This window comes from Meriones unguiculatus, chromosome 21 (genome assembly GCF_030254825.1).
Source record: "Meriones unguiculatus strain TT.TT164.6M chromosome 21, Bangor_MerUng_6.1, whole genome shotgun sequence".
Classification (NCBI taxonomy): domain Eukaryota; kingdom Metazoa; phylum Chordata; class Mammalia; order Rodentia; family Muridae; genus Meriones; species Meriones unguiculatus.
The window spans coordinates 32,804,113-32,814,538 of NC_083368.1; the positions used below are offsets into that span (position 1 = coordinate 32,804,113).

The 10,426-nt window shown below is 42.0% G+C and overlaps 1 long non-coding RNA gene across 1 annotated transcript; it reads right to left on the reverse strand.

Moving 5' to 3' along the window:
• Positions 1 to 1,097: 1,097 nt before the first annotated feature.
• LOC132649710 (uncharacterized) lies at positions 1,098 to 9,794 on the reverse strand. The gene is made up of 3 exons (XR_009588205.1): positions 9,657 to 9,794; positions 8,375 to 8,445; positions 1,098 to 7,241 (listed from the first exon to the last, which is right to left on the reverse strand). It is a non-coding gene; the product is annotated as an uncharacterized LOC132649710 (long non-coding RNA).
• Between the last annotated feature and the right edge of the window lie 632 nt (positions 9,795 to 10,426).

Below are 10,426 nucleotides of genomic sequence, written 5' to 3' on the forward strand. Positions count from 1 at the left end.
GCTCTTCTAGGTGTGTCTGTGAAAGTGTCTCTAGGGCGGTTTAACTGGAGAGGGAAGACCTCCTTTGAATGTGGGTGGCCCCTTCCGTGGAAGGGGGTGTCTAGACTGGAGCAAAGGCAGAGGACCAGCATGGATCCCTGAGCTTCCTGACTGGCACAGCAGGACCAGCCACCTCACCTTCATGCTGCCATCTCTTCCCCGTTAGGTGGACTGGACCCTCAGACTGTGAGCCAATGCTACTCCGTCCTTTCACTGCACTTGTCAAGTGCTTCATCATAGCAATGAGAAAAGAGATCAGTTCTCCAGTTCTTGCTCATTATCAAGGCAGTGTACGTCTACCAGAAAACCGATTGTCAAGAGAGATGGAAAAACTTGTCCCTACCTACCAGAATGTTCCATCTACCCCATTCCCATCAGTCTGTGGGGATGAGTGAGGTTTCCTTAATTAGATAACTGGGATTCAGAGCCTCCTCTCTCAGCTCAGCAGGACACAACTATCAATCAAGCACAAACAAGCCCCTGAGGCCACCTCACCCATGTTAGCAGGCAAGCCTTGTCAGACATCTGTGGCTTCCAAATCCTCCTGCTCTCTTCCAGTTCTCCTCCAAGAGAACTCTGCTCTCCTGTGGGAGTCCTGCACTCTGTCTTAGGGACCTCCAATTGACAATTCGTAGTTTTAGCAAAACAACCTTAGCACTAGCTTCCAATTTCCCCCTCAGCTCTCTGTAGGACTAAGACATGACCGCAAGGGAGGCCAGGACTGGTGAAAACCCTGAGTCACTGCCTCTATCCAGTCTCAAAGTGGGCCTTCTCAGATAACTAAGCCTCGTCACTGTATCACTGGATTCCTCGTCCCTTATAATGATCATCTCTCAGGATCATCTTCAGAAAAATCACTTCTGAAAGTCCCTTCCCACGATAGCACGCCCAGAGCATGGCTGAATGTTAATGGAGGCCACTGTGTGAGTTTATTGGCAGGTTCAAACATTCACCCACCCACGCCTGCCCCCTCACACACAGAGAGACACAGAGAAACAGAAACTTGGAGTTTAATCGATTAGGAGTACCAAAGCGATTAAACTACTACTATATTCTGAAATAGTTTATTCTGGAACTTTAGGAGACAGGGGTGGCAAGACCAGGACCAAAAGACAAAGATCAGGGTTACTAACAAATATGATGGGAAAAGAAAAAAAAAAAAAAAAACTGATAGGAAAGAAGTAAGTTGAGTTCAGGCAGGAGATCTCAAAATGGAAATTTGAAGGGTTTCTTGATTTTTAAAAGTTTATTCTAAAATGTTCCTTCTTGTGGCCCCTGGTAGATGAGTTAGAACTTGAAAGACTGTAAGTTCCACTTCTTCATCCCTGATTGTCTCCTGGTACAGACAGGTGGTACCTCTCATAGTACCCCTTCCCTATACCTGTGGCTTTAACAGACAGATCTCTTGGGGAGCCAGTAGGCTCAGGCATCTGTGACTCTTGCTGTGGTTTGCCTCTGCCATACAGCATGCTCTCCGCCTGCCTCACGGGAGGTGAGGAAGGTGGTGAGACAGGATGGACTCCAGCTTCCCAAGTGACACCCCCTCCTGAATGCACTTCCCACTGATGTGTTTGCCAATACCTTTCTCACATCCATAGCTATTTGTGGGGATAAAGACTGCTTAAAAAACAAAATACTTACCCCAAACACTGACCTTTTTAAAATTTAATTAAACTGTTTTCATTTAAATTTAATTAAACTGTTATTTTCCCCTCATTCCTTTCCTCCCTACAATCCCTCCTATGTCACTTCACTTAACTCCCTCTCTGGCCTCTTTTTCTTTAATCATTCTTGGTGTGTGTGTGTGTGTGTGTGTGTGTGTATGTAACGTACCCATATAAATATAACCTACTGAGTCCATTTAGAGTGGCTTGTGTGCATATGATTTCAGATAATTAGTGGACTTGTCTCTGGGAAAGAGTGATTCTATCTCAGCAGTCTTTGATTGTCTACAGTTTTCTGCTTAGGAAGGGGGACCCCCCACTCAGATGTCCATGGCCCTGTCATTGTTCAGGCAGCCATGCTGTCGAGGTGTCTTCCCTGTCACTTCTAAGAGATGCAACCTCACAGCGGATCTCCCATTCCTCTGGCTCTTACAATCTCTCCGCCCCCTCGTCCACAATGTCCTCTGAGACATAGGTGCAGCAGTTGTGTGGCAGATGTATGGGTTGGGCTAAGCACCCCACAATTAGTTAATCTCTGCATTTTGACTGGTTGTGATTTCTCTATAATTCTCTCCATCTGCTGCAAAGTAAAGCTTCTCTGATGAGGTATACTAGCCACACTTATCTGTAGGTGTAAGGATGAGGTTTTTATTTATTTTTTTTTACAATTTATTCACTTTACATCCTAATTGCAGTCCCCTCCCTCATCTCTTCCCTCCTCTTTCCCATCCCTATTTCCCAGAAAGGGGGAGCACTCCTTCTCTACCATCTGACCCTAGCCTATCAAGTCTCATTAGGACTAGGCAGTCTTCTTCCTCTTCTGTGGCCTGGCAGTGGGTTCCCACCAGGAGGAAGTGCTCAAAGAGCAGGCAACAAGACTCCAAGTCAGAGACATCCCTGCTCCCCTTACTAGGGAACTCTCATAGAGACTGAGCGGCCTATAGGTTACAGCTGAGCAAGGGCTCTAGGTTCTCTTCATGCACTGTCCTTGGTTGGTGCATCAGTCTCTAAATAAATGTCCTCTGAAAGACTCCACCCAGCAGAGGATCAAAGCAGATACTACAGACAAGTTTTGAAAGCAGTTAGAAACTATGTTGGTCTAGCAGAGTGGCAAGAGTACATTCTTTTCTAAAGCCCATGACCTCACTTGTCTTGAGAATCTGGCTAGGTTTTCAGTACCAGGCATGATTTCCCTCCTGTTAAGTGGGATCTTGAGTCCAAACAGACAGCTGTTGGTCACCACAAGGATAGGAGTTCCACTATTACACTTTTAGAAATATTCTGCCATGCTGGTCATTGTGTAGTTCACAGTTGTCACAGTTGGTTAGGACTGTTGACTGCTTTCCTCCTTTGGCAGCTTGGCGGCACCTCCTGATCCTCAGGGATGAGGCTTTCAGGGGAGATCCAGCTCAAATCTTCCAAGTCCAATGTCAGAAGGGTCTGATGTCGTCAGTACCTTCAGCTTCTGGGAGACAGATGAAATTGCAATAGCAATAGCCTATGTTGGAGCCTCTTAGACTGCTCTGACCAATATAAAAGGAGGTTTCTCAATCCTGATGCTGCGGTCTTTGTTAGATAGTCTATGGCTCTTGTGGGGAACACTGTCAGCTCAAGCAACATAACTTCATTTAAGATGCGTATAGTATTTATATGTAGTAAAACAGTATTTATTCCTTGAGGATTTTTTCAAACATTCCCAGTCTTGTTAGTCCCCTTTTCCTCTCTGTCAGTATTGACCTCCTTCCTAAATTAAATCTCCTTCCCCATTTTCCCCATTTCCCACATCACACTCTAGGTTATAGTCTCACATCTGAAGATTTAGAGCAAGGACCCACAGAGGAGCGAGAATGTGTGAGGTGTTTTTCTTTCTGAGTCTGAATTATGTCACTCAATACAATCTTTTCTAGGTCCATCCATTTACCTGAAAATTCAATAATTTCACTTGTCTTTACCGCTGAATAGTATTCCATTGTTTATATTTTCATTGAACGTTCATATGCTGAAGGGCAGTTTAGGTTGTTTCCATTTTCTGGCTATTGTGAATAGAGCAAGGCTAAACATTGCTAAGCAACTTAGGGCTTCTACATTGGGTAGGGGATATAATTCAGCCTGTCTCAGATCTAGGGCTAGGGCTACATTCTAAATAAATCTGTATAGAAAATAAGCACAGGGGGGAAAAAAAAAACAACTTTACAAGTCTTTCAAATCTTATGTTAAACTATTTTATCAGACAGTGGGTATTGTTTTAACTACATCTCTATAGAATAAAGATGCCTATAAAGATGCAGTTCCTGCAATCAAGTGAGGAGACGGGTCATCATCAGAAAGAAATCAGCCCGGCAAGTCACAGAGACAGCACGTGATAGAAACGAGGTGACTAAATTAGCCCCATTTGAATTGATTTTCGGTTGCTGCTGGATTTCAGTTTGCTTACACACAAGCACACAGTGCGTGGAGCTGCCTCCCAGTCAATTATTTCAGCACCCTGATTCAGGAGCTCCAGGGGGAAGGCCACAGGACTCGGTTTTTAACAAGGCTAAAGGCTGTTATGTGGCTAGTGTAAAACAGTGCCTGCCCTCCGTGAACTCTCACGCCTTTCTCTGTGAACCTAATTCACACGAAGTCCTTTCCTGCCCCTGTTCCTAGATGACATGCTTCCTGCAGCCGTGATTTTTAGATCTCTATGCTTATGTTGCCTGAAATGCCGAGCCCACCCACAACTCCTTAACCGGTCCTTAGTGGCAATGCATATTCAGCCCCTTAAGTGGGCGCCTTTCTCTCTTACACGAATTCCCTTTTCCATACCCTGATGTTTCAATGCCGACGGACAGTCCAGCTGACTGCAGGTGTCATTAAGGGTGTTCAAACCTTTTCCTGTTGTAGCTATCCACCGCTTTCAACAACAATTACTTTGTGAGGTCCGCGGGAGTGTTGTAGAGCCAGCCGGAATTTCGAAAGCACCCTGAAGTTCTTAAAATGCTCAAAGTCTCTGCTCTGTGCATCCGCCGACCTTGACCTTCAGAAAGGAATAACCAGCTCTTGTTTTGTAGACCCACGTCTTTCCCATCGCATTGTTTGCACTTACTGCCAGCCATGGCAAACGTAAAATGCGAACAGTTCTTCTTCGGTCAGTTGTCTCCGGTGGCAACAAATTAAGATTTTGCTCAGCCCGGACACACTCCCTACGCTATCTTTTAAAGGCTGCCTGCTGTGACTCACTTCAAGAGCTCGCTCGCACCAGGAAGGCAAAGTGATGGAGGGAGCAAGTGGTGAGCGTGCCTGCGGAGATGAGAATGCATCTCAGGTGTCTGTTTTCCTCTCAGATGCCGCGGTCTCCGTAGCAGCAGCCACTGTTGCCATTTGCTGTCTTTTCCGCCCCCAAAGGCCATTTTGTCTTATCTGATGTTGAAATTCTTCCGCATAGCTTTGAACACAGAAATATAAGGACAAGCGCTCAGTTGGAAATGTGTTTGTGTCTTTTGCTATGCTTGGCATTTCCACTAAGGTACAGATAAGTATTGACTTTTTGGTTAAGTTCGGAGTTAGTTTCTGGTCCGCGTTGACTATGAACCATTATCTTCTGTCTTCCTTAGGACACTGGGCTCTCTTAAAAAACACAAAGGATATAAAGCGGGAAGACAGTTTTCAGATAAAGTGTAGTTATTAATTAACTGAAGGTCTTTCCTGCTACAGTGAAAAAAGGCATTGACATTTTGGGACATGAATGCAACTTTCTTGGGTGATGGCAGTATTGGTGAACAATGGGACAAATGTGAAAATCAGACTTTGGTGCTGGTAGATTCTTCATGTCATTAAACTCTCGTCCACCAAGGAAAATGTTACTGTGTTATCAGCAAAACAAGCAAATCAGACAACTGCCCGACTTTACCTACTTTTCAGTTAAATGTGTAGCGCTGTCCTGCTAAAGCAACGGTGAAGATTTCCTAACTCAGTTTATCCAGCGGACACCCAATATGGCGGTTTAGCTTCATCTGACCATTTTGCTTCAGCATAAGAGTTATGGAAGTCTAGAACACAGATGCCTCATGCAGGCTAACACAACTTTCCGCATTATTCCCTGTGGCAACTGTAAATACCCTAAAAGCAGAATAATCCTTTACTGATTTCCCCAAGTAACATTCCTTGTCCTCTGAAAATAGTTTCTTCTTCTACCAACTGAAATAATTTCACCTGGTGTAGAATCCTCCCCTACTGCTCATGCTCGGCCAAACCAACAGATCCTGCATGGACACGTAAGAGTCAAGAGAACTCTCTGTTCCCGATGAGTTTATAATTTATTTTTAAAAGAAAGTGACACAAAACTACTAAAGCAATAATGGCAAAAGGGAAAGTATCACTGAGTGTAGTGGAAAGAGCCGTCACCATGGACTAGAATTGGAAGGACCATTCCCACCAGCAATGGAGGAGGGTTCCCCTTTCTCCACCTCCTCTACAGCATGTGTTGTCACTTGAGTCCTTGGTAAGGCTGCTCCCCCCTCAGGGGGAGGTGATCAAAGAGCAGGCCAATCAGATTATGTCATTTCTTTAAGTGTTTCTCTACCATTTGATATTCCTCTACAGAGAATTTTCTGTTTAGCTCTATACCCCATTTTTTAATTGGGTTACTTGATTTGTTGCTGTTTAACTTCTTGAGTTCTTTATATATTCTGGATATTGATTGTTGATCTTAGAGCCTGTGCTGTTGGTGTTCTGTTCAGGAAGTTGTCTCCTGTGCCAGTGAGGTCAAGGCTCTTCCCCACTTTTTCTTCTAACAGGTTTAGTGTGTCTGGTTTTATGTTGAGATCTTTGATCCACTTGAACTTTAGTTTCATGCAGGGTGATAAGCATGGAACTATATGCATTTTCTACATGTAAACATCCAGTTAGACCAGCACCATTTATTGAACATGCTGTCTATTTTCCATTGTATGGTTTTGGCATCTTTGTCAAAGATCAGGTGTTCATAAGTGTGTGGATTTATTTCTGGGTCTTCTATTCAATTCCATTGATCCACCAGCCTGTTTCTATGACAGTACCATGCAGTTTTTATTACTGTTGCTCTATAGTACAGCTTGAGATTAGGGATTGAGATCTCTCCAGAAGATCTTTTATTGTAGAGGATTGTTTTAGCAATTCAGGGTTTCTTGTTATTCCATATAAAGTTTAGAATTTTTCTTTCAAGGTCTAGAAAGAATTGTGTTGGTAACTTGATGGGAATTGCATTGAATCTGTAGATTGCTTTTGGTAAAATGGCCATTTTTACTATGTGAATCCTGCTAAGCCATGAGCATGGGAGAGCTTTCCATCTTCTGATATCTTCTTCTATTTCTTTCTTCAAAGACTTGAAGTTGTTTTTTGTTGTTTTTTTGTTTGTTTGTTTGTTTTTGGGTTTTCTTGGTTTTTTTCATATAAGTCTTTGACTTGCTTGGTTAGAGTTATACCAAGGTACTTTATGTCCTTTGTGGCTATTGTGAAGGGTGTTGTTTCCCACAAGACAACTTAAGAGCAAGTCCTCAGCATAAAGGTGATTTGTTTTCCCTGGAGAAACAGAGGGCAGAGAGTAAGAAACAAAGATAGGAGATTAAGGATGAGGGAGAATGGGACAGGAACAAGAGAGAGGGAGGAGGGGTATTTTTCCTGAAGGGATAAAGGACTACTTCTGGATACAGAGAGAAGGCAGATGTGGCCCATAAGAAAATGGCGGTTTACAAAGGTAAAATGGGAAACCCTGGGTTAGAATAAAGTGTTTAATTTCAATTGGGCATTTTAATTAGGTGAGCCAAAGGGAGCATTTGACTGCTACTTCAATACTTCGATAGCCAGACCTCTGTAGTCAGCCTCAGAAGGAAAAAGTAACCAGGAACAGAATGGACTTCGGTGGCTAGCTTTAGTAATGTAATCTAACAATCTAACAAGGTAGAGGGAAAGGGGATAAATGGTAAAAGGCAAAACCTGTCTGCACCATGTTTGCCATGCTCAGGCCTGCTAGTGCCCTTCGAGAATAGTAATAGAAGCTGTTATAATTTGAATCTAAAGAGTCTCCCGAAGGCTCAGGTATTTACAGGCTTGATTCTAGATGATGAGGTTTTAAGAAGTGATTGCAATAATAAGAGGCCAGTCTAATAATTAAACTAGTCATTAATTAAATGATTAAGGCTTTGGTGGAGTCATAATTTGATGGTCCTGTGAGTGACATAAACTAGAACATGAGAAAAGGCAGTGGTCACTGGGGACATGCCTTGGAAGGCTTAATCTTGTCCCCATTTCCTCCTCCTCTCTCTCTCCCCTTTCGTTCCTGCTTGCTTCCAGCCCTCCCCTCCAAATTATCCTCATAGTGTTCTCCCTCAGCTGAGGCAAGTGATAGAGCCAGTCAATGTTGTTCGGAAGCTTCTAGAATCGTGACACAGAACATAGCTTTCCTCCCTTGAGCTCACTTCCTAGGCATTTTGTCACTATGATGAAAAGCAAACAATATAACAGGTTTCATCGGTAGGTTCATGGAGGCTTGGAAAGAATCTGGCTAGATGAAGGATGAAGGCATTCCATAGTTTGTGTGAAATAGGACATTTCTATTGTCTTGTTTTCCCCTCCACTTTGCAAGATTAGAGTGTTTCTATCAAAAAAAAAATTCTGTTGGGTGAGAGATATGGCCCAAGCAGAGTACTACTTACCTACTGTGTACAAGGCCTTCGATTCCATCTCCAGTGTTGTTAATGGACCCAGTAAACTGGCTTGAATGTTGCTTTTAAGAAAAGTAAATTAGACATTATTACCTATCTGTTTTGGTGATACATATAAAGTATGGTATAGATAGATATAGAGATCTGTAAATCATATATAGATATCATATATAAAATTTCTAATATCACCCCTTCTACTATACAAGTTATAATTTCACATGATTAAAACATATACATAAATATGCATCCATTTTTCATTTGCTTTTTGGAGCAAAATTCCTCAACTAGTTCATGATTTAGTTCTGTTAAAAATCTTTTAGGTAATGATAAATATTCAATAAAGCCATATCTATCAACATTAAGTCTGTTTCAAGTATTGGTTTGATGATCTTAACTTGCCAAAAATGTAGGTTCATATTCAGATAAGCAGTTTATTATCCCTTCATCCTGAAGGAACCCACATCAAATCTACCAGAAAATTTTTTAAAAAGAGTAAAATTAAGGATTTTGAGTCATCTTGATTGGCTAGTACATCCCTGTGATAAAAAAAAAAAAAAAAACAAGCATGAGAATCTCAGGAAATGAGCCAAAAATTAACTTAGGAAGACCGTTACTGTATAACTGAACCTGAAAGAGAAAGGAAGCATGGAGAAGTCAGTGATGAAGTGAGACCTCCACACAGTGAAGAACAGCCTGGCAAATTTTGTCTGGTCCTCTCAATAAAAGACAGGCCCCATAGAGCACAATTCTAAATAAGAAAAATAGATAGATGATAGATAGATAGATAGATAGATAGATAGACAGACAGATAGACAGATAGATGATAGATAAGAAACCAGTTGATTCCAGATTATCACATTAGAGTTCGTGAGCACTTTTAAACTCTAAACCTATAGATTTACATGAGAATTTCTTTCAAGTTGGGGTTGCTGAGCAGTTGAGGGATTGTGTATATTCTTGAAATATATTATTGAGAAAGTTAATCTGAGATGACCTATCTCACTGATAATCTAATCTATGCACAATACGAATCCCCAGGATGACCAATGGCAACGAAACGCCACTTTACAGGCCCAGTTTGTCTTTGTGTCACCAATTGGATTGCTGCCGAGGACTGCCACTATAGCCAACCCCAGCTAATTTGTAGTGAACAGGAGGAGACATCAGGGGTAAGTAAGGCTTCTGAGTCCAACAGGGCACTGGAAGAACAAGGTGTGTCATTGTTTCAGACAGAAAAGAGTAGTGAAATACAGTACCATGTCATGTCACCTACCATGTCATGTCACCCACGGAAACCACACGTGAGGAAACCCGAGCCATTGTCAATCAGGATGTGGATCACCTTAAGTTACCTATATTGATTCAAAGTTTGATCATTTTGCAGAGGAGATGACTAGCTGAATTTGAACCTTTGTTTTGATTAGGACCTAAAAACATAAGGATTCAGATCAACAATGAGTAATATAAGAATTACAGGGTCTATTAAACATGAGTTATTTTAATCACAGAAATAAAAAGATCCTCCTCGTGCCTGCTAATATAAAGTATAAAAATTAAATCTACAGTGAGATACCACCTTACAAATGTCCAAATTTCTGACATATATGCTTCCTACCACCTGCCCTGGTTATTTCTCCAGTGTGCTTGTCCTGTTGAACATAATTATATTTGTCGTATTCATAGCCTACTTTCCCATACAATACATTCTTCTAGAATGCACCTTCCATGAAAAGGGGAATCCTCACTGCACAGCCTACAACTGCTTAGAAAAACACCTGCCATTGCATTGCTTACTGAATACGTGATTGAAGACCTGTCATCCGGAGAGCCCCCTTCTAAGAACAAACCCCAGAGAAGTCCAGAGATTCTTGGAGACGCGTGAGGCAGTATCAACAAGAGAAGAAAACTGAGAAAATCCCAAATGTCCTCAATAACACAATGAGAAAATGCATTACAGTGTGTTAATACAAGGGAATTTAGTAATTAACATGAGATAAAATTGATCTGTACATCTGAGACTGATTCTCCAACCAAGGACCATGC